Here is a 26,041-nt window from a genome sequence, read left to right on the forward strand (position 1 = left end):
AATGCAGCAGGGAGTGATAGGGTACCGGTAGATAGGCCAGCAGCAGGTTATGGATGATTAGAGTAACACTCTTGTTTGTGGCCCAGAGTATTTTGGTACTCGCATTATTGGGTTCACAGCAAGCACAGCTAAGGTACATAATCACTGTGTTACTAATAATGTGAGCTTTTGTTTTATTGGTGTTAATATCCATGAATTGCCGCATTAATATGACCAGTAATGCAATATAAGAATATGTAGCGGTTTCGTCGGGGCCTTCGTTGGGGAATGAATTATTGTTAATACCTAAACCCTAATTCCATGCACCAAGACAGGAAATAAGATGTCCTCAAACATGTTTTAAGAGAAAAATGTTAGTTTTTCACGGTGAATATGTAACATGTTTGTCATAATTATGTTATATTCTCGAAAATTATATATGTGATTTCGGCAACCATGTACAGAGCTGTTCGAAACATTTGCAACTAGCCCTACCATGAACTTAATCTAGGTATATCTCCCATAATAATAATGTTATTGTTTAGCTTCCACTTAAAAATAATCTTTATGGAGTGGTATTTTCAAATTCTTAATTGGTAAATGAATGGGTTGTTATAAAATATTGATATTTCCCGAAAGGTAAAGAATCGTATGATTCGATATGTTCAAAACATTTGCAACTACTTAGCACTCTGAAATCTTTTCTTCTTTAGGTGCATTATTTTGTGTATTTATACCCTTCACCACTACTGTGGTACAGGGTATAATAAGTTTGTGCATTTGTATGTAACGCCAAGAAGGAGTAATCATAGACCAACCTTTTAGTATACGGATCGGCTTAGAATTAAATTCTGAGTCGATTTAGCGATGTCCGTCTGTCTGTCTGTGCGTCTGTCTGTCTGTCTGTCTGTCTGTCTGTCTGTTGATGTATTGTTGTGTGCAAAGTACAGCTTGCAGTTTTAGTCCGATTGTCCTAAAATTTGGTATAGGGTCCTGTTTCGGCTCAAAGACGATCCTTATTGATTTTGGAAAAAATCGGTTCAGATTTAGATATAGCTGCCATATATATTTTTCACCGATCTGTTCATAATTGGCGTGTATATCAACCGATCTTCCTCAAATTCCGTACATCCGAATATTTTATGAGTCTCGAAAAACTTGCAAAATATCAGCAAAATCGGTTCAGATTTAGATATAGCTCCCATATATAGCTTTCGCCCGATTTACACTCATTTGCCCACAGAGGCAAATTTTTTGCTCCGATTTAGTTGAAATTTTGCATAGGGAGTAGAATTAGCGTTGTAACTATGCGTGCCAAATTTGCTTGAAATCGGTTCAGATTTGGATATATCTCCCATATAAAGCTTTCGCCCGATTTACACTCATATGACCACAGAGGCCAATTTTTAACTCCGATTTAGTTGAAATTTTGCACAGGGAGTAGAATTAGCATTGTAGCTATGCGTGCCAAATTTGGTTGAAATCGGTTCAGATTTAGATATAGCTCCCATATATATGTTTTTCTGATTTCGACAAAAATGGTCAAAATACCAACATTTTCCTTGTAAAATCGCCACTGCTTAGTCGAAAAGTTGTAAAAATGACTCTAATTTTCCTAAACTTCTAATACATATATATCGAGTGATAAATCATAAATAAACTTTTTCGAAGTTTCCTTAAAATTGCTTCAGATTTAAACGTTTCCCATATTTATACCCTTCACCACTACTGTGGTACAGGGTATAATAAGTTTGTGCATTTGTATGTAACGCCAAGAAGGAGTAATCATAGACCAACCTTTTAGTATACTGATCGGCTTAGAATTAAATTCTGAGTCGATTTAGCGATGTCCGTCTGTCTGTCTGTCCGTCTGTCTGTCCGTCTGTCTGTCTGTCTGTCTGTCTGTCTGTTGATGTATTTTTGTGTGCAAAGTACAGCTCGCAGTTTTAGTCCGATTGTCCTAAAATTTGGTATAGGGTCCTGCTTCGGCTCAAAGACGATCCCTATTGATTTTGGAAAAAATCGGTTCAGATTTAGATATAGCTGCCATATATATTTTTCGCCGATCTGGTCATAATTGGCGTGTATATCAACCGATCTTCCTCAAATTCCGTACATCCGAATATTGTATGGGTCTCGAAAAACTTGCAAAATACCAGCCAAATTGGTTCAGATTTAGATATAGCTCTCATATATAGCTTTCGCCCGATTTACACTCATTTGCCCAAAGAGGCCAATTTTTAACTCCGATTGAGTTGAAATTTTGCACAGGAAGTAGAATTAGCATTGAAACTATGCGTGCCAAATTTGGTTGAAATCGGTTCAGATTTGGATATATCTCCCATATATAGCTTTCGCCCGATTTACACTCATATGACCACAGAGGCCAATTTTTAACTCCGATTTAGTTGAAATTTTGCACAGAGAGTAGAATTAGCATTGTTGCTATGCGTGCCAAATTTGGTTGAAATCGGTTCAGATTTAGATATATCTCCCATATATAGCTTTCGCCCGATTTACACTCATATGACCACAGAGGCCAATTTTTAACTCCGATTTAGTTGAAATTTTGCACAGCGAGTAGAATTAGCATTGCGTGCCAAATTTGGTTGAAATCTGTTCAGATTTAGATATAGCTCCATATATATGTTTTTCTGATTTCGACAAAGACGGTCAAAAAACCAACATTTTCCTTGTAAAATCGCCACTGCTTAGTCGAAAAGTTGTAAAAATGACTCTAATTTTCCCAAACTTCTAATACATATATATCGAGCGATAAATCATAAATAAACTTTTGCAAAGTTTCCTTAAAATTGCTTCAGATTTAAATGTTTCCCATATTTTTTTTTTACTAACATTGTGTTACACCCTAGTGCATTAGCCGACTTAAATTTTGAGTCTATAGATTTTGTAGAAGTCTATCTAATTCGGTCCAGATCGAGTGATATTTAAATGTATGTATTTGGGACTAACCTTTATATAAAGCCCCCAACACATTTGACGGATGTGATATGGTATCGAAAATTTAGATCTACAAAGTGGTGCAGGGTATAATATAGTCGGCCCCGCCTGACTTTAGACTTTCCTTACTGGTTTTTTACTAACATTGTGTTCCACCCTAGTGCATTAGCCGACTTAAATTTTGAGTCTATAGATTTTATAGAAGTCTATCAAATTCTTCCAGATCGAGTGATATTTAAATTTATGTATTTGGGACAAACCTTTATATATAGCCCCCAACACATTTGACGGATGTGATATGGTATCGAAAATTTAGATCTACAATGTGGTGCAGGGTATAATACCCCGCCCGACTTTAGACTTTCCTTACTGGTTTTTACCTGAAACTGTTATAAGGACCTATAAGAGGATAGTTTAAACGTACCAAAAGTTCATTGCATAATTTGGTCATAAACTAATCGCCATGGGGCTTTATGCTCTATTTGTAGAATAGTTCGAAAAAAAAAAAACAAAATATTGATGATTTTAAAGTTGGGTTATCACAAAAATTAACATCGGAAGATTACATTGTTCACAAATCAATTGCGTCTCGAGTTATAAACGGAGGATGCACCAAAACTTGCAATGAGGTAGAAGAAAACCTAAGACTACGCTAGAAAAAAATCATATAATCCAATGTAAAGGGTGATTCTTTTGAGGTTAGGATTTTCATGCATTAGTATTTGACAGATCACGTGGGATTTCAGACATGGTGTCAAAGAGAAAGATGCTCAGTATGCTTTGACATTTCATCATGAATAGACGTACGATCTGCCACAACGTCGAATTTTCAGTGAATGGGCCCTAGAAAAGTTGGCAGAAAATCCGCTTTTTTATCGACAAATTTTGTTCAGCGATGAGGCTCATTTCTGGTTGAATGGCTACGTAAATAAGCAAAATTGCCGCATTTGGAGTGAAGAGCAACCAGAAGCCGTTCAAGAACTGCCCATGCATCCCGAAAAATGCACTGTTTGGTGTGGTTTGTACGCTGGTGGAATCATTGGACCGTATTTTTTCAAAGATGCTGTTGGACGCAACGTTACGGTGAATGGCGATCGCTATCGTTCGATGCTAACAAACTTTTTGTTGCCAAAAATGGAAGAACTGAACTTGGTTGACATGTGGTTTCAACAAGATGGCGCTACATGCCACACAGCTCGCGATTCTATGGCCATTTTGAGGGAAAACTTCGGAGAACAATTCATCTCAAGAAATGGACCGGTAAGTTGGCCACCAAGATCATGCGATTTGACGCCTTTAGACTATTTTTTGTGGGGCTACGTCAAGTCTAAAGTCTACAGAAATAAGCCAGCAACTATTCCAGCTTTGGAAGACAACATTTCCGAAGAAATTCGGGCTATTCCGGCCGAAATGCTCGAAAAAGTTGCCCAAAATTGGACTTTCCGAATGGACCACCTAAGACGCAGCCGCGGTCAACATTTAAATGAAATTATCTTCAAAAAGTAAATGTCATGGACCAATCTAACGTTTCAAATAAAGAACCGATGAGATTTTGCAAATTTTATGCGTTTTTTTTAAAAAAAAAGTTATCAAGCTCTTAACAAATCACCCTTTAGTATGCAACAATTCACTCAAATATCATCTATAGAAGTCAAAAACTAAATTCAACTGGATATATGTTATAAACCATAGCGATTGGATGTACCACTTTAAAAGTTGGAGTGCGATTATACAAAACTGTCAAAATAGGTTAGCGCGCCTTCAATTTTCACGAAAATACCTTAAATGACCTGAGGAGCATTGGAAATGTGTTATATTTTCCTACGAATCAAAGTTTAATTTGCATGGTTCGCATGGTAGACGCTTAGGGCGAATGCCCAATAGCAAGCCTTAATCCAAGGAATACAAAAAGCTCCGTCAATCATGGTGGGGGCAATATTATGGTCTGGGCGTGTTTTTCTGGACAAGTTATTGGCCCGATTTATAGAGTCGAGGGTATTATGCTATCAGAAGTCTACAAAAACATTTTGTCCCATATGATATTGTCATAAGCGTTCCGGGAAATGCCGTCTGCATGGATTATTCAGCGCGAGCTATACGAAAGCTGAGGTGGTTTCCTCTATGTTTTGGTCCATAGTTGGTCCACGGGCCAACCTGTAGGTGTTGAAAGTTGGCCTTCTCGGGGGTATGAAATTTTGTTTTAGCTCTCAACTCCGCTATTGAAACGAATTCGATGATTTTTTCTTTGCTCGATAGAACTTGTAAAACTCTACAAAAAAGTTCGCGTGCGTGTGCGATTGTCTTTTACCGTTCGCAAGATATGGACACCACAATTTATTTTTTACAAAATTTAGACAAAGTGGGTTAAGTATTTTGAACCTAGAAGTTCCGTTATTGAGTGGTCAAAACACGATACTGAGCACCATTTAAGAACGATAGTTCCATTGCGGACACCGCTCGATTGCCCTAGAATTTCACCCTGATAGAAAAAGGAATCGCCTATTATAAAAAAGAATGACCAACCCCTTTATCAATGTGTAGTTTATACTTTATAAACAAGTAAGGAAAGTTTAAAGTCGGTACGGTCCGACTATATTATACCCAGCACTTTGTAGATCTAAATTTTCGATATCATATCACATCCGTCAAATGTGTTGGGGGCTATATATAAAGGTTTGTCCCAAATACATACATTTAAATACCACTCGATTTGGATAGAATTTGAAAGACTTCTACAAAATCTATAGACTCAACATTTAAGTCGGCTAATGCACTAGGGTGGAACACAATGTTAGTAAAAACAAGTATATACGGCCGTAAGTTCGGCCAGGCCGAATCGTATGTACCCTCCACCGAATCTTTTGTACCCTCCACCTGAAACTTCTACGAAAGACTGTCATCCAAAATCGAATTACTTGAGTTGTGGTATCTTAAAACTTCTTAACATCGTTTTCTAAATTGTGAGTTATTCCATACGTGGTATATATTAGACAAAAAAGTTATGTATAGGTAAGTCTACAAATAATTACGAATCGACATGGACTTTTGCACGGTACGTAGAGAGCCAGAATTGAAATATGGGGGTCGCTTATATCGGGGCTATGTAGAATTATGAACTTGATATGGACCAATTTTTGTGTTATTGGGGATCGATTTATCTGAGGGCTATATATAACTATAGACCGATATGGACCTAGTTAGGCATGGTTGTTAACGGCCATATACTAGCACAATGTACCAAATTTCAACTGACTCGGATGAAATTTGCTCCTCCAAGAGGCTCCAAAACCAAATCTCGGGATCGGTTTATATGGGGGCTATATATGATTATGGACTGATATGGACCACTTTTGGCATGGTTGTCAAATAGCATATACTGCCACCACGTACCAAATTTCAAGCAGATCGGAAGAATTTTGCTTCTCCAAAAGGCACCGGAGGTCAAATCTGGGGATTGGTTTATATAGGTGCTGTATGTAATTATGGACTGATATGAACCAATTCCTGGATACCATATTCTAACATCACCTACCAAATTTCAACTGACTCGGATGAAATTTGATCTTCCAAGAGGCTCCAAAACCAAATCTGGGGATCGGTTTATATGGGGCCTATATATAATTACACTAGGTCACAAATAACAAACTTTTCTCTGTTATTTGTTTCTAGCATACTTTTTCCCATTGATTTTGACCTACTAAACACGAAAATGAGTTTTAAAAAATTTTCTGTCGATTGGTTTTCGAGATACAAATTTTTGAACTTATTTTTTTAATTTTTGGAGGTACATTTACAATTTTGAGCATATCTTTCGTCTTCTTTGACCTATTTGATCCTACACTGAAAGAAGAGTTGGATATATCAACCATAGCGATCGGATGTACAACTTTAAAAGTTGGAATGCGATTATACAAAAATGTCAAAATAGGTTAGCGCGCCTTCAATTTTCACGAAAATACCTTAAATGACCTGAGGAGCATTGGAAATGTGTTATATTTTCCTACGAATCAAAGTTTAATTTGCATGGTTCGCATGGTAGACGCTTAGGGCGAATGCCCAATAGCAAGCCTTAATCCAAGGAATACAAAAAGCTCCGTCAATCATGGTGGGGGCAATATTATGGTCTGGGCGTGTTTTTCTGGACAAGTTATTGGCCCGATTTATAGAGTCGAGGGTATTATGCTATCAGAAGTCTACAAAAACATTTTGTCCCATATGACATTGTCATTCTTTCCGGAGGAAAGTATTTTTTCTTTGGGTGTAGTGCTACTCAAATTAAAGAAAATTGAGCCGTCTACAACTCATTTTCAGAAAATTTTAAAATCGGATAAGTAGTTTGGATGTTGGCGGCTTAAAAAAGTTAAAAAAACTGCGTTTTTTTAGTAAAAATGTGGCAGAAAAAACCATATAAAAATTCATATAAAATATAAAACACGATGCTAACAGCAAAGAAAATTACAAAGAAAATAAGCCCTTACTTAACAAAATCTAACTAACAAATAGCGGACTTATAATTTTTTTGGTAAAAGACCGAAAAGACCAAAGCAACGCCCAAAAAAAATGAGTAGAAACAAAGATATAACTGTACATTTTATGCCATGTGGAAAACAGCGTTGATGCGTTGATTTGGTCTTTTCGGTCTTTTACCAAAAAAATTATAAGTCCGCTATTTGTTAGTTAGATTTTGTTAAGTAAGGGCTTATTTTCATGTTTTATATTTTATATGAATTTTTATATGTTTTTTTCTGCCACATTTTTACTAAAAAACGCCGTTTTTTTACTTTTTTAAGCCGCCAACATCCAAACTACTTACCCGATTTGAAAAAAACTGAGAATAAGTTGTAGACGGCTCAATTTTCTTTAATTTGAGTAGTAGCAGGATCAAATAGGTCAAAGAAGACGAAAGATATGCTCAAAATTGTAAGTGTACCTCCAAAAATAAAAACAAAAGTTCAAAAATTTGTATCTCGAAAACCAATCGACAGAAAATTTTTTAAAACTCATTTTCGTGTTTAGTAGGTCAAAATCAATGAGAAAAATTATGCTAGAACCAATTCACAAAACGACTGTTGGCTAGTGTTATTGACCGATTTCGACCAATTTTAGCATATCTTAACATATATTAACACCACGTACCAAATTTCAACTGAATCAGATGAATTTTGGCCTTCCAAGAGGCCAAAATCTGGTGATCGGTTTATATGGGGGCTATATATAATTATGGACCGATGTGGACCAATTTGTGCATGGTCATTAGAGACCAAATACTAACACCATGTACCAAATTTCAGCCGGATCGGATGAAAATTGCTTCTCTTAGAGCAATCACAAGCCAAATTTGGGGGAGTGTTTGTATAGGGGCTACCCGTAAAAGTGGATCGATATGGCCCATTTGCAATACCATCCGACCTACATCAATAAAAACTACTTGTGCCAAGTTTCAAGTCGATAGCTTGTTTCGTTCGGAAGTTAGCGTAATTTCAACAGACGGACGGACGGACATGCTCAGATCGACTCAGAATTTCACCACGACCCAGAATATATATACTTTATGGGGTCTTAGATCAATATTTCGATGTGTTACAAACGGAATACCCCCCACCCATCCTATGGTGGGGGGTATAAAAATATGGGAAACATTTAAATCTGAAGCAATTTTAAGGAAACTTCGCAAAAGTTTATTTATGATTTATCGCTCGATATATATGTATTAGAAGTTTAGGAAAATTAGAGTCATTTTTAAAAATTTTCGACTAAGCAGTGGCGATTTTACAAAAAAAAATCAGAAAAACATATATATGGGAGCTATATCTAAATCTAAACCGATTTCAATAAAATTTGGCACACTTGACTATAGTACTAATTGTTCTTCTTGTGGAATATTTTAAGCAAATTAGGGTAAAACTCTGGCTTCTGGGGCCATATAAGTCCATATCGGGCGAAATATATATATGGGAGCTATATCTAAATCTGAACCGATTTCTTCCAAAACCAATAGGGTTCTATTCTGAGCCAAAACACATACTTGTGCCAAATTTGAAGTCGATTGGACTAAAACTGCGACCTAGACTTTGATTACAAAAATGTGTTCACGGACAGACGGACATGGCTATATCGACTCAGGAGCCCACCCTGAGCAGTTTTGCCAAAGGCACAATGTGTCTATCTCGTCTCCTTCTGGGTGTTGCAAACATATGCACTAACTTATAATACCCTGTTCCACAGTGTGGCGCAGGGTATAAAAACAAGTGAGTAAAGTTGAAAGTCGGGCGGGGCCGACTATATCATACCCTAAACCACCATTACTGAATTAGTAATCATAAGCATTGGTGGGGTAACATTGATATAGGTCTGGGAGATAAACCGCAGTGGCATACACGCACAGAAAAACCATGTTTGGACATGGGTGCCGCATCCATTTAATGCTTATCTAGAGCATGTAATTGCCGCGAAAACCATGTATTTTGTCTTTGTAAAAATAACAGATTGGCTGATAAGTCTCCGGTCTGACACATAGATGGCGTCGCTAGTATTAAATGTATATTATTTTGTATATAGTACCAACCTTCAAATGATTCGTTTCAAAATTTGACGTCTGCAAGTCAATTAGTTTGTGAGATAGAGCGTCCTTTGTGGAGCAACTTTTGTTATTGTGAAAAAAATGGAAAAAAGGAATTTCGTGTTTTGATAAAATACTGTTTTCTGAAGGGAAAAAATACGGTGGAAGCAAAAACTTGGCTTGATAATGAGTTTCCGGACTCTGCCCCAGGGAAATCAACAATAATTGATTGATATGCAAAATTCAAGCGTGGTGAAATGAGCACGGAGGACAGTGAACGCAGTGGACGCCCGAAAGAGGTGGTTACCGACGAAAACATCAAAAAAATCCACAAAATGATTTTGAATGACCGTAAAATGAAGTTGATCGAGATAGCAGAGACCTTAAAGATAACAAGGGAACGTGTTGGTCATATCATTCATCAATATTTGGATATGCGGAAGCTCTGTGCAAAATGGGTGCCGCGCGAGCTCACAAACACACCAACAAAAACACCAACGTGTTGATGATTCTGAGCGGTGTTTGCAGCTGTTAACTCGTAATACACCCGAGTTTTTCCATCGATATGTGACAATGGATGAAACATGGATCCTTCACAACACTCCTGAGTCCAATCGACAGTCGGCTGAGTGGACAGCGACCGGTGAACCGTCACCGAAGCGTGGAAAGACTCAAAAGTCCGCTGGCAAAGTAATGGCCTCTGTTTTTTTGGGATGCGTATGGAATAATTTTTATCGATTATCTTGAGAAGGGAAAAACCATGACTATTATATGGCGTTATTGGAGCGTTTGAAGGTCGAAATCGCGGCAAAACGGCCCCATATGAAGAAGAAAAAAGTGTTGTTCCACCAAGACAACGCACTGTGCCACAAGTCATGGCAAAAATTCATGAATTGGGCTTCGAATTGCTTCCACACCCACCGTATTCTCCAGATCTGGCCCCCAGCGACTTTTTCTTGTTCTCAGACCTCAAAAGGATGCTCGCAGGGAAAAAATTTGGCTGCAATGAAGAGGTGATCGCCGAAACTGAGGCCTATTTTGAGGCAAAACAAGGCAAAAAAGCACTACCAAAATGGTATCAAAAATGGGAAGGTTGTTATAATCGTTGTATCGCTCTTGAAGGGAATTATGTTGAATAATAAAAAGGAATTTTGACAAAAAATGTGTTTTTCTTTGTAAGACCGGGGACTTATCAGCCAACCTGTTAGTTTTCGAGCGGAGAAAAATGTATGGTGGCAATAAGCATTTTCTCAAATACCGCAAACATGTTCTATCATTTTAATGATAGAACTTGAGACCATTAAATGGTCGGGTAAATCATATACCTGACCATTAAATTTTTTTACTTTTTTACAGGGAAAAAAGTATTTTTATAGATTGAGTATAGACATGTCTAGAACCATTACATGGCCATAAAGACCATTTAAATTTTTTTCGTGACCATTTAATTTTTTAACTTGTTTGCAGCGAAAAGAATTTTATAAAAACATTGAGCAGGTACACACGATTTTCATTTTGCGCGTCAGTCGTGTGTTGATTGTTTCTTGAAATGGACGGAGAATTAATTTATTTATTCAGAAGTGGCACATGGTTTTATGTGAACACAAAAAAGGAAAGTGTAATTGAAAAAAATGTACCAGTTTTTGGTCTGCATTTTGATATATGGTATCATTTATTTTTATTTGCAGTTACATGATGTCTGCGTTGGAACATTTGATGGACACGAAGTAAATATGGAATGATTTCTTATTATTCACATTGAACCAAAATAGAGTGTGTAAAAATATATGATGTTTGCTTGCACGACATTACAAATACAAATAAACAATGATTCAATTTATAAAAAAAAAACAAGTAAGGAAAGTCTAAAGTCGGGCGGGGCCGACTATATTATACCCTGCACCACTTTGTAGATCTAAATTTTCGATACCATATCACATCCGTCAAATGTGTTGGGTGCTATATATAAAGGTTTGTCCCAAATACATACATTTAAATATCACTCGATCTGGACAGAATTTGATAGACTTTTACAAAATCTATAGACTCTAAATTTAAGTCGGCTAATGGACTAGGGTGGAACACAATGTTAGTAAAAACCAGTAAGGAAAGTCTAAAGTCAGGCGGGGCCGACTATATTATACCCTGCACCACTTTGTAGATCTAAATTTTCGATACCATATCACATCCGTCAAATGTGTTGGGGGCTTTATATAAAGGTTAGTCCCAAATACATACATTTAAATATCACTCGATCTGGACCGAATTAGATAGACTTCTACAAAATCTATAGACTCAAAATTTAAGTCGGCTAATGCACTAGGGTGTAACACAATGTTAGTAAAAAAAAAATATGGGAAACATTTAAATCTGAAGCAATTTTAAGGAAACTTTGCAAAAGTTTATTTATGATTTATCGCTCGATATATATGTATTAGAAGTTTGGGAAAATTAGAGTCATTTTTACAACTTTTCGACTAAGCAGTGGCGATTTTACAAGGAAAATGTTGGTTTTTTGACCGTCTTTGTCGAAATCAGAAAAACATATATATGGAGCTATATCTAAATCTGAACAGATTTCAACCAAATTTGGCACGCAATGCTAATTCTACTCGCTGTGCAAAATTTCAACTAAATCGGAGTTAAAAATTGGCCTCTGTGGTCATATGAGTGTAAATCGGGCGAAAGCTATATATGGGAGATATATCTAAATCTGAACCGATTTCAACCAAATTTGGCACGCATAGCAACAATGCTAATTCTACTCTCTGTGCAAAATTTCAACTAAATCGGAGTTAAAAATTGGCCTCTGTGGTCATATGAGTGTAAATCGGGCGAAAGCTATATATGGGAGATATATCCAAATCTGAACCGATTTCAACCAAATTTGGCACGCATAGTTTCAATGCTAATTCTACTTCCTGTGCAAAATTTCAACTCAATCGGAGTTAAAAATTGGCCTCTTTGGGCAAATGAGTGTAAATCGGGCGAAAGCTATATATGAGAGCTATATCTAAATCTGAACCAATTTGGCTGGTATTTTGCAAGTTTTTCGAGACCCATAAAATATTCGGATGTACGGAATTTGAGGAAGATCGGTTGATATACACGCCAATTATGACCAGATCGGCGAAAAATATATATGGCAGCTATATCTAAATCTGAACCGATTTTTTCCAAAATCAATAGGGATCGTCTTTGAGCCGAAGCAGGACCCTATACCAAATTTTAGGACAATCGGACTAAAACTGCGAGCTGTACTTTGCACACAAAAATACATCAACAGACAGACAGACAGACAGACAGACAGACAGACGGACAGACAGACGGACAGACAGACAGACGGACATCGCTAAATCGACTCAGAATTTAATTCTAAGCCGATCAGTATACTAAAAGGTTGGTCTATGATTACTCCTTCTTGGCGTTACATACAAATGCACAAACTTATTATACCCTGTACCACAGTAGTGGTGAAGGGTATAAATATGGGAAACATTTAAATCTGAAGCAATCTTAAGGAAACTTCGCAAAAGTTTATTTATGATTTATCGCTCGATATATATGTATTAGCAGTTTAAGAAAATTAGAGTAATTTTTTCAACTATTGAACTAAGCAGTAGCGATTTTACAAGGAAAATGCTGGTATTTTGACCATTTTTGTCGAAATTAGAAAAACATTTATATGGGAGCTATATCTAAATCTGAACCGATTTCAACCAAATTTGGCACGCATAGCAACAATGCTAATTCTACTCCCTGTGCAAAATTTCAATTAAATCGGAGTAAAAGATTGGCCTCTGTGGTCATATGAGTGTAAATCGGGCGAAAGCTATATATGGGAGCTATATCTAAATCTGAACCGATTTCCACCAAATTTGACACGCATAGCTATAATGCTAATTCTACTCCCTGTGCAAAATTTCAACTAAATCGGAGCAAAAAATTGGCCTCTGTGGACAAAGGAGTGTAAATCGGGCGAAAGCTATATATGGGAGCTATATCTAAATCTGAACCGATTTGGATGATATTTTGCAAGTTTTTCGAGACTCATAAAATATTGAGATGTACGGAATTTGAGGAAGATCGGTTGATATACACGCCAATTATGACCAGATCGGTGAAAAATATATATGGCAGCTATATCTAAATCTGAACCGATTTTTTCCAAAATCAATAGGGATTGTCTTTGAGCCGAAACAGGACCCCATACCAAATTTTAGGACAATCGGACTAAAACTGCGAGCTGTACTTTGCACACAAAAATACATCAACAGACAGACGGACATCGCTAAATCGACTCAGAATTTAATTCTAAGCCGATCCGTATACTAAAAGGTTGGTCTATGATTACTCCTTCTTGGCGTTACATACAAATGCACAAACTTATTATACCCTGTACCACAGTAGTGGTGAAGGGTATAATAAAAACCAATCAATAAAGTTAATTTTGTGTTTTCTTTTGTCTAGTTGCGTCCATTTTCGACGACGAAAAAGTATTTTCATAAAGATTAAAGATTTCCTAAACATTTTAGGTTGTGACCATGTTCTTTTAACTGGAAGAAAACCATTTTTGACGAATACCATAACATTTTAGATCGTGACCATTGTGTTTTGATTCAAACAAAATTCTTTTTATCAATATAATAACATTTTAGATGAGGACAATTATATTTTTCTTAGAACCATGTTCACTGAGCCAACATGGTTGCAGGTGAAAATGTTACATGGTCGCAGCAAAAATAGCTCCTATCATATTATTTTGCTCTTCAAATACGATAGTGACAATCATGTTTCTTCTCTGCGTGTATGTGGTTTAGGGTATAAAAAAAAACTAACTCCTCCATTTTGAGTACGCATGTACGTGCATCGCCCAAATGTATAAAATAATATACGTCTCATCCATACGAATGTTGTTTTCGACACTTGATGGAAGTTGATTTTTTTTTTGCACTCAACGCTTCTACGACTTTTATTTCGACGTTCATTGAAATATCGTGGCTGTTGACAAATGTGTGCCAATACTTGACGCCACAAATGAGATTTTTTAATTGTATGCAGATTGAGTTTATTGAGAACTATACAGTGTTCAACAACCCCCTCGGTAAGGGTTAAATCAAAGAAGAATCATTCAAAATAGCAGATAAGGATTGTGATATAACGCAATTACATTGTTATGCTTGAAGTACAGGAGAGGCAAATACTTTTGGTGCCTTTTAATCTATATAATGAGCTGTCAATAAAATAAATATCATTTCGATGACAGTTTTAGTTTGGTTCAAAATGATACAAATGCTACATGCTTGTCTTGCAAATATTCCCAAACATATAGAAAGGGTGATTTCTTAAGAGCTATACGAAAATTTTTCAAAAAAACAAAAAAAAAAACAATTATATACGGCCATAAGTTCGGCCAGACCGAAGCTTATGTACCCTCCACCATGGATTGCGTAGAAACTTCTTCTAAACACTGCCATCCGCAATCGAATTACTTGGGTTGCGGTAACGCTTGCTGATGGCAAGGTATCTTAAAACTTCCTAACACCGTGTTCTAAATTGTAAGTAAGTCCATACGTGGTATATATTAAATTAACCAACATTTTCTATAGAAATTTTGACAAAATTTTCTATAGAAATAAAATTTAGACAAAATTTTCTATAGAAATGAAATTTTAACAAAATTTTCTATTGGAAAAAAATGTTAACAAAATTTTCTATAGAAATAAAATGTTGACAAAATTTTCTATAGAAATAAAATGTTGGTAGATTATTTTTGGCTAGAGTGGCAACCATGATTATGAACCGATACGGACCAATTTTTGTGTGATTGGGGATAGACTATATATAACTATAGACCGATATGGACCAATTTTGGTATGGTTGTTAGCGGCCATATACTAACACCACGTTCCACATTTGAACCGGATCGGATGAATTTTGCTTCTCTAAGAGGCTCCGGAGGTCAAATCTGGAGAACGGTTTATATGGGGGCTATATATAATTATGGACCGATATGGACCAATTCCGGCACGGTTGTTAGAGACCATATATTAACACCATGTTCCAAATTTCAACCGGATCGGATGAAATTTGCTTCTCTTAGAGTCTCCGCAAGCCAAATCTGGGGATCGGTTTTATGGGGGCTATATATAATTATGGACCGATGTGAACTAATTTTAACACGGTTGTTAGAGACCATATATCAGCACCATGTACCAAATTTCAGCCGGATCGGATGAAATTTGCTTCTCTGTGAGGCTCCGCAAACCAAATCTGGGGATCGGTTTATACGGGGGCTATATATAATTATGGACCGATGTGGACCACTTTTTGCACGGTTGTTAGAGACTATATACGCACCCTATGTACCAAATTTCAGCCGGATCGGATGAAATATTCTTCTCTTAGAGGCTCCGAAATCTGAGGGTATATATATAATTATGGACCGATGTGGACCAATTTTACCATGATTGTTAGAGACCATATATCAACACCATGTACCAAATTTCAGCCGGATCGGATGAAATTTGCTTCTCTTTGAGGCTCCGCAAGCCAAATCTGAGAATCGGTTTATACGGGGGCTATATATAATTATGGACCGATGTGGGCCAATTTTTGCATGGTTGTTAGAGACCATATACCAAACCCATGTAGCAAATTTCAGCCGGATTGGTTGAAATTTGCTTCTCTTTGTGGCTCCGCAAACCAAATCTGGGGATCGGTTTAAATGGGGGCTATATCTAATTATGGACCGATGTGGACCACCTTTTGCATGGTTGTTAGAGACTATATACCCACACCATGTACCAAATTTCAGCCGGATCAGATGAAATATGCTTCTCTTTGTGGCTCCGCAAGCCAAATCTGGGGATCGGTTTATACGGGGGCTATATATAATTATGGACCGATGTGGACCACTTTTTGCATGGTTTTTAGAGACCATATACCCACATCATGTACCAAATTTCAGCCGGATCAGATGAAATATGCTTCTATTAGAGGCTCTGCAAGCAAAATCTGAGGGTCCGTGTATATGGGGGCTATACGTAAAAGTGAAACGATAAGGCCCATGTGCAACACCATCCGACCTAAATCAATAACAACTACTTGTGCCAAGTTTCAAGTCGATAGCTTGTTTCGTTCTGAAGTTAGCGTGATTTCAACAGACGGACGGACGGACATGCTTAGATCGACTCAGAATTTCACCACGACCCAGAATATATTACTTTATGGGGACTTAGAGCAATATTTCGATGTGTTACAAACGGAATGACAAAGTTAATATACCCTCCATCCTATGGTGGAGGGTATAAAAACAAAACATAAAATTCAGAGAATTATTATTAGTTTATTTAAAATCATAATAGATTATGAAGATAAATACCAAAAAATAAAGGTACTAACAACTAAGGTTTTCGACCTAAATTCATAGAAATGCTTGAAATATTTACTTGGATCGATAGTACGGTCCATATTATTATTAAAGAATATTTGATGTAAATGTTGACTGCCTCAAATGGTCCAAGCTCTTAGTCCAATTTTGGCATACTCTTAGCAATACAAAGAAATGCTCCGATATGTCAATTGAAACGGGCTTGTCTGTATAGACATGAGCTTTAACAGCCCTACAAAAAATTGTTTAAAGGCGTTAAATCGCACGATCTAGGCGGCCAAATGCGTTTTGGCTTTGTAGTCAAGATACAAATCTAAAGACGATTTGGTTAATTTTGCAGAATTTTTCAAGCCAAGTTGACCTTAGTCAAAGAAATGTATCTTTCATGTGAAGGCACCCATTCTTAAGTCGGATCACATAAGTACAAGGCCAAAATGACTTCGACTTTTGGACAAGGAAAAAACGTTATATCAGAGAAATGCGTCTTTTATGCAAAGCAAAATGTGTATGTTATTCGTACTTTGAGGACAATAAATCTTTAGCCTCACGACAATATTTTTTCAGTGTACGCATGCCGTGTGGCATCTTCTTATTGAAACGACTTAGAGGAAGTACGGTCTAGCCCATTAACCGTACCAAACTGTGAATTTGTCTGGATATATTGGTAGCTCTTGGAATGAATCTGGCTGATCTTTACTCCAAAATTTTAATCCCTTAAAAACCAGCCTTTACTTCCCCATTAAAAGTGAGCTTCCAAACATGTAGTTTGGATACGGTCTCTAACAACCGTGCAAAAATTGGTTCATATCGGTCCATAATTCTATTCAGCTCACATATAAACCGATACTCAGAGTGGCGGATCTTCTTGGAGGTGCAAATTTCATCCGATCCGGTTGAATAACAATTAGCGGGATAATCATCATCAAATCAATTCTTCATTATTAATATTATTGGCATTTAATACAATTGTACTTAAAAGCTCATATTTATGCTTATTGGATTGAATGGGCTCACTGACCATATAACATTGAACTTGTGTCTAGTGATGAACGTGTCCAGATTTGTAGTAATTATTTTTAATTGTTTCTTGATATCAATCATTGTTATGCAAATGTATAATTATATGGTATACAATGGTGTGATTTAGAATATTAAATTGTCATGTCAGTATAACCAATGCAAAAGGTAAATTTACTATTATTTATTTGTATCATTATATTAGTTTAGAATATCACATGGAGAAAAACCTAAGTTATTATTATTATATTAAAATTATGCAGATCAAAATATTTTCAATTCCATGTTTAATATAAGAAAAGAGAATACCTGAAAGGGTGTGTGACGTGCGTCCAGAAATCAAGCGTAGCCAAAAAGCAATGAAAATTGTATTTTTGGATCCGGGGGTGGTGCAAAATTGGGTCAGAAGCAATGAATTTTACACGAACTTGCTATAGTACGGAAGTAGTCTTTTTAATCATCCGCTGCATTGATTTCGCATTATTTCTTCAGATGTAATCTCAGTATTTTCGGTTTCATTTTAGAAAAAAAAAAGGAAAAACTCAAAAAATTAAAATGTTCTTAACTGCCGAGAAATGGATCGGTATACTTTTCAAATATTTTTTGCGAAATTTCAATTCTTTTATTTTTGTCCTTACTAGGTTTTATACACAGTAAAATTCAGAAAATTAAAATGTTGAATACTGCGTAAAAATAGGGTTTTTATATATCCTCTCAAGAAAACCTTCCATGGAAGAGAAAATTAAGTCCATCTCTGTGCCAAGTTTCAAGTCGATAGCTTGTTTCGTTCGGAAGTTAGCGAGATTTCAACAGACGAACGGACGGACATGCTTAGATCGACTCAGAATTTCACCACGACCTAAAATTTCGACGATTATTATTTTATTCATATTCATATTATTTAGTATTCCTAATTTTTCTTTCATACTGCGATACCGGCATTTTGATTAGTATTTGGATTATTCCCATTGTTTCTGTAATCAACCAAGTTCCCTCAATAAAGGAAATCTATAAGCCCAATTAATGGGGCGCAGCCTGTGACGATGATAATATTTAATCAAATTTCATTTTAGGGGTGTGTCCCAATGAATGTGATGACGGTCGGCATTCTTTTGATTGCTCTTGCAATTTAATTAAATGATATCATTTTAATAAACAGAAAATTCTTCATGTGATTTAAATTTTAAACTTCGAAGGTGGTGCGATAAATACTTGGCCTGTGAAAAAGAATAAACATTTTGGATGGGTAATTATTAAAGATTACGCAAACTACATTTAAGGCAAGGTAGCTTAAAACTTCCTAACATCGTCTTCTAAATTGTAAGTAACATATGTCCATACGTGGTATATATTAAATTAACAACATTTTCTATAGAAATAAAATTTTAACAAAATTTCCCATAGAAATAAAATTTTGACAAAATTTTCTATAGAAATTAAAAATTTTGACAAACTTTTCTTTAGAAATAAAATTTTGGTAGACTATTTTTGGTTCGAGTGGCAACCATGATTATGAACCAATATATGGACCAATTTTTGTGTGATTGGGGATTGGCTATATATAACTATAGACCGATATGGACCAATTTTGGTATGGTTGTTAGCGGCCATATACTAACACCACGTTCCACATTTGAACCGGATCGGATGAATTTTGCTCCTCCAAGAGGCTCCGGAGGTCATATGGGGGCTATATATAATTATGACCCGATGTGGGCCAATTTTTGCACGGGTGTTAGAGACCATATACCAACATCATGTACCAAATTTCAGCCGGATCGGATGAAATTTGTTTCTCTTTGAGCCTCCGCAAGCCAAATCTGGGGATCGGTTTATATAGGGGCTATATATAATTATGGACCGATGTGGACCAATTTAAGCATGGTTGTTAGAGACCATATACCAACACCATGTACAAATTTTAGCCGGATCGGATGAAATTTGCTTCTCTTTGAGGCTCCGCAAGCCGAATCTGGGGACGGTTTATATAGGGGCTATATATAATTATGGACCGATGTGGACCAATTTGTGTATGGTTGTTAAAAACCATATACCAAAACTATGTACCAAATTTCAGCCGGATCGGATGAAATTTGCTTCTCTTTGAGGCTCTGCAAGCCAAATCTGGGGATCGGTTTATATGGGGGCTATATATAATTATGGATCGATATGGACCAATTTTTGTATGGTTTTTATAGACTATAAACCAACACCATGTACCAAATTTCATCCGGATCGGATGAAATATGCTTCTCTTAGAGGCTCCGCAAGCCAAATCTGAGGGTCCGTTTATATGGGGGCTATACGTAAAAGTGGACCGATATATCCCATTTGCAATACAATCCGACCTACATCAATAACAACTACTTGTGCCAAGTTTCAAGTCGATAGCTTGTTTCGTTCGGAAGTTAGCGTGATTTCAACAGAAGGACGGACGGACTTGCTTAGATTCAGAATTTCACCGCGACCCAGAATATATATACTTTATGGGGTCTTAGAGCAATATTTCGATGTGTTCCAAACGGAATGACAAAGTTAATATACCCCCCATCCTATGGTGGAGGGTATAAAAACAATCTTTTCTGCCTAATTGCATTTTCCCTCACATCTTTCTCACTTCCACGAGGTATTTTAGTTCTTTTTCTATAATACAAACAATGTAGAAGAAATTAATCGATTTTACACATTTTTAAAATTTTACCTTTCGCCTGGACGGCCAAGCATAGTTGGGGTGTCCACGAGCCGATTAAACAAATTTTGTTTAACAGAAACATACATTTAATTGAATCAATTTAATTTAATTTGACACCGTGGAGCAGTGGTTGTTACGCCTTACATACCAAGGGTCCTGGGTTCGATCCCTACTTCGACCGAACACCAAAAAAAAATTGTGTTTTTTTTTACATATATTCCAAATATGTTCGGAAGATTCCGAAAAGATGTTCAACATTACAAAAAATTTGTTTTACATATATTCCAAATATGTTCGGAAAATTCCGAAAAGGTGTTCAACATTACATACTACTATATTAAATGTTTACTATGAAACTGTAAAATGTATCTTATTAAAGACTTAAAGTCAGAAAAAAACAGTGCTTCATATAAACGAAAGGGACTGTGTTGTTGGTTGAAGAAAAATTTTTTTATTAAAAAAAATAAAAATTTTCTAACAAACGATTTTTTGTTAAAAGTTTAAATGTTTTTTTAAAGTTTAAAATTTTCAAAAAACTCTAATAAAAGAAAAACGTTTTGGGTACACGTATTTCAAACGTTTCTTTTTTTCTTTGCGTGTATATGTACTTGTGCCACTGTAACTTTAACATACGACTGCCCTTCACATGTATATGGCGATCATTACAAATGTAACATATTATGGTAATAAATTACATAGTCTCTGCGATCATATTATGATTTAAATACAAATTGAATAATGGCTAGGACCATAGACCTAACATAAGAACTTTTTATACCCTGCGCCACACTGTGGAACAGGGTATTATAAGTTAGTGCATATGTTTGTAACACCCAGAAGGAGACGATATAGATACATGGTGTCTTTGGCAATAATGCTCAGGGTGGGTCCCTGAGTCGATATAACCATGTCCGTCTGTCCGTCCGTCCGTCTGTCTGTGAACACATTTTTGTGATCAAAGTCTAGGTCGCAATTTAAGTCCAGTCGCCTTCAAATTTAGCACATGTTCCGAATTTGGGTCAGAATAGAACCCTATTGATTTTGGAAGAAATCGGTTCAGATTTAGATATAACTCCCATATATAGCTTTCGCCCGATATGCACTAATACTGACCCAGCAGCCAGAGTTTTATACCGATTTGCTTGAAATTTTGTACAAACATAACACTTAGTCGTATAGTCAAGTGCGCAAAATTTAATTGAAATCGGTTCAGATTTAGATATAGCTCCCATATAAATCTTTCGCCCGATATGGACTTATATTGCGCCAGAAGCCAGATTTTTGGCCGAATTTGGTTGAAATTTTGCACTAGGAGTACAATTAGTAGTATAGTCAAGTGTGCCAAATTTGATTGAAATCGGTTCAGATTTAGATAAAGCTCCCATATATATCTTTCGACCGATATGGACTAATATTGTCCTAAAATTCAGAGTTTTGGCCCAATTTGGTTGAAATTTTTCACAGGGAGTAGATTTAGCATTGTAGCTATGCGTGCCAAATTTGGTTGAAATCGATTCAGATTTAGATATAGCTCCCATATATATCTTTCGCCCGATATGCACTTATATGGACCCAGAAGCCAGAGTTTTATCCCGATTAGCTTGAAATTTTGCACAAGGAGTACAATTAGTAGTATAGTCATGAGTGCCAAATTTGATTGAAATCGGTTCAGATTTAGATATAGGTTCCATATATATTTTTCGCCCGATATGGACTTATATGGCTCCAGAAGCAAGAGTTTTGGCCCAATTTGGTTGAAATTTTGCACTAGGAGTACAATTAGTAGTACAGTTAAGTGTGCAAAATTTGATTGAAATCGGTTCAAATTTAGATATAGCTCCCATATATATTTTTCGCCCGATATGGACTAATATGGTTCTAATAGCCAGAGTTTTCGCCCAATTTGATTGTAATTTTGCACAGGGTGTAGATTTAGCATTGTAGCTATGCGTGCCAAATTTGATTGAAATCGGTTCAGATTTAGATATAGCTCCGATATATAGCTTTCGGCCGATTTACACTCATATGACCACAGAGGCCAATTTTGTCCTCCGATTTAGTTGAAATTTTGCATAGGGAGTAGAATTAGCATTGTAGCTATCCGTGCCAAATTTGGTTGAAATCGGTTCAGATTTAGATATAACTCCCATATATATGTTTTTCTGATTTCGACAAAAATGGTCAAAATACCAACATTTTCCTTGTAAAATCGCCACTGCTGAGTCGAAAAGTTGTAAAAATGACTCTAATTTTCATAAACTTGTAATACATGTATATCGAGCGATAAATCATAAATAAACGTTTGCGAAGTTTCCTTAAAATTGCTTCAGATTTAAATGTTTCCCATATTTATACCCTGCACCACACTGTGGAACAGGGTATAATAAGTTTGTGCATTTGTATGTAACGCCAAGAAGGAAAAGTCAGAGACCCATGGTTTAGTATACCGATCGTCTTAGAATTAAATTCTGAGCCGATTTAGCGATGTCCGTCTGTCTGTCTGTCTGTCCGTCCGTCTGTCTGCCTGTCTGTTCATGTATTTTTGTGCGCAAAGTACAGGTCGCAGTTTAAGTCCGATCGTCCTCAAATTTGGCATAGGGCCTTTTTTTGGAACAGAGACAATCGCTATTGATTTTGGAAAAAATCGGTTCATATGTAGACATAACTGCCATATATATTTACAGTCGACTCCGCTTTACTGAAACGTTAAAAATGCAGCCATTTAATTTCAGTTATCCGAAGTTTTTGCTAAAGCGGACTACGGATAACTGAAAAAAACTTCCAGTAATGCGAACTTCGGATAACTGAAAAAGTTTCAGTAAAGCGGACTCCGTATAACTGGAAAAAAATCCACTCAATTTCAGTTAACCGAACTTATGACCAATGCTATGTACATAAAATAATAAAAACAAGGTGTTTGATTCCGTGTGTGTGCCATCTACAATTTTACCTTTCAGTTGATTTTATTTACAGAGTGATTTAAACTGTTTTGAAAGTGCCATCTTCACTTGAAATAAAGCGTTCTCAATACGGAGAAGAAAATGTACTCTCTCTCAATAGCGAGAATGTGGCATTTTCAGTAAAGCGAAGTCATACTAATGTGACGAAACTCATTTGAACACAAAAAACTTTTCAGTAATCCGATTTTTTCAGTTAAGCGGAGTTTCACTAAAGCGGAGTAATTTAAATGAAATGGACAGAAAAAACAACTGGGGAATGCGATCGATTTCAGTTATCCGAGGTTTTTCAGTAAAGCGCATTGCGCTAAAGCGGAGTCGACTGTATCCCCGATCTGGTCATAATTGGCGTGTTTATCAACCGATGTTCTTCAAATTCAGTACATCAGAATATTTTATGAGTCTCGCAAAACTTGTAAAATATCAGCTAAATCGGTTCAGATTTAGATATAGCTCCCATATATATCTTTCGTCCGATTTAGACTCATATGACCACAGAGGCCAAAGTTTACTACCGATTTTCGTCAAATTTTGCATAAAGAGTAGAATTGACATTCTACCAATGTTTGGTAAATTTGATTGAAATCGGTTCAGATTAAGATATAGCTCCCATATATAGCTTTCGCCCGATTTACACTCATATGACCACAGAGGCCAATTTTTAACTCCGACTTAGTTGAAATTTTCTCCCATATATATCTTTCGCCCGATATGGACTTATATGGCCCCAGAAGCCAGACTATTGGCCGAATTTGGTTGAAATTATGCACTAGGAGTACATTTAGTAGTATAGTCAAGTTTGCAAAATTTGATTGAAATCGGTTCAGATTTAGATTTAGCTCTCATATATATCTTTCGCCCGATATGGAGTAATATGGTCCTAAAAGCCAGAGTTTTGGCTCAATTTGGTTGAAATTTTGCACAGGGAGTAGATTTAGCATTGTAGCTATGCGTACCAAATTTGGTTGAAATCGATTCCGATTTAGATATAGCTCCCATATATATCTTTCGCCCGATATGCACTTATATGGACCGAGAAGCCAGAGTTTTGGCCCAATTTGGTTGAAATTTTGCACTAGGAGTAGAATGAGCATTATAGTCATGTGTGCTAAATTTGATTGAAATCGGTTCAGATTTAGATATAGCTCCCATATATATGTTTTTCTGATTTCGACAAAAATGGTAAAAACACCAACATTTTCCTTGTTAAATTGCCACTGTTTAGTCGAAAAGTTGTAAAAATGACTCTAATTTTCCTAAACTTTTAATACATATATATCGAGCGATAAATCATAAATAAACTTTTGCGAAGTTTTCTTAAAATTGCTCCAGATTTAAATGTTTCCCATATTTTTTTTACTAACATTGTGTTCCCGACTTAAATTTTGAGTCTATAGATTTTGTAGAAGTCTATCAAATCCTGTCCAGATCGAGTGATATTCAAATGTATGTATTTGGGACAAACCTGTATATATAGGTTAGGTTAGGTTATGTGGCAGCCCGATGTATCAGGCTCACTTAGACTATTCAGTCCATTGTGATACCACAGTGGTGAACTTCTCTCTTATCACTGAGTGCTGCCCGATTCCATGTTAAACTCAATGACAAGGGACCTCCTTTTTATAGCCGAGTCCGAACGGCGTTCCACATTCTAGTGAAACCACTTAGAGAAGCTTTGAAACCCTCAGAAATGTCACCAGCATTACTGAGGTGGGATAATCCACCGCTGAAAAACTTTTTGGTGTTCGGTCGAAGCAGGAATCGAACCCACGACCTTGTGTATGCAAGGCGGGCATGCTAACCATTGCACCACGGTGGCTCCCTCCCTGTATATATAGCCCCAACACATTTGACGGATGTGATATGGTATCGAAAATTTAGATCTACAAAGTGGTGCAGGGTATAATATAGTCGGCCCCGCCCGACTTTAGACTTTCCTTACTTGTTTTTTTTTTTTTTTTTTTTTTTTTAATGTTGCACTTTAAATAATTGACTAAACAATGCCAATGATATGTGTCATTATACCCTTCACCACTACTGTGGTACGGGGTATAATAAGTTTGTGCATTTGTATGTAACGCCAAGAAGGAAAAGTCTGAGGCCCATTTAGTATACCGATCATCTTAGAATTAAATTCTGAGTCGATTTAGCGATGTCCGTCTGTCTGTCTGTATATGTAATTTTGTGCACAAAGTACAGTTCGCAGTTTAAGTCCGATCGTTCTCAAATTTGGCACAGAGTTCTAAATACAGTTTTGCGAAGTTGCCTCAAAATTGGTTCAGATTTAAATATTTCTAATGTGTTTTTAATAACATTGTGCTTCATCCCAGGGCATTAGCCGATTTAAATTTTAATTCTAAAGATTTTGTAGAAGTACAAAAAATTATCTCCAAATCGGTTAAGACATAAATATTTGTATATGGGAATACAAACATTCATGAAGAAGTTAAGATGGTAACACAAATTGTGGTCTACCAAGTGGT

At 36.3% G+C, this 26,041-nt stretch overlaps 1 protein-coding gene across 1 annotated transcript in view; it reads left to right on the forward strand.

Annotated features, from left to right (window-relative positions):
• The window catches only part of Snmp2 (Sensory neuron membrane protein 2), a 691,945-nt gene that overhangs the window by 198,484 nt on the left and 467,420 nt on the right, over window positions 1-26,041 (forward strand). The window lies entirely within an intron of this gene.

This window comes from Haematobia irritans, chromosome 4 (genome assembly GCF_050003625.1).
Source record: "Haematobia irritans isolate KBUSLIRL chromosome 4, ASM5000362v1, whole genome shotgun sequence".
Lineage (NCBI taxonomy): Eukaryota > Metazoa > Arthropoda > Insecta > Diptera > Muscidae > Haematobia > Haematobia irritans.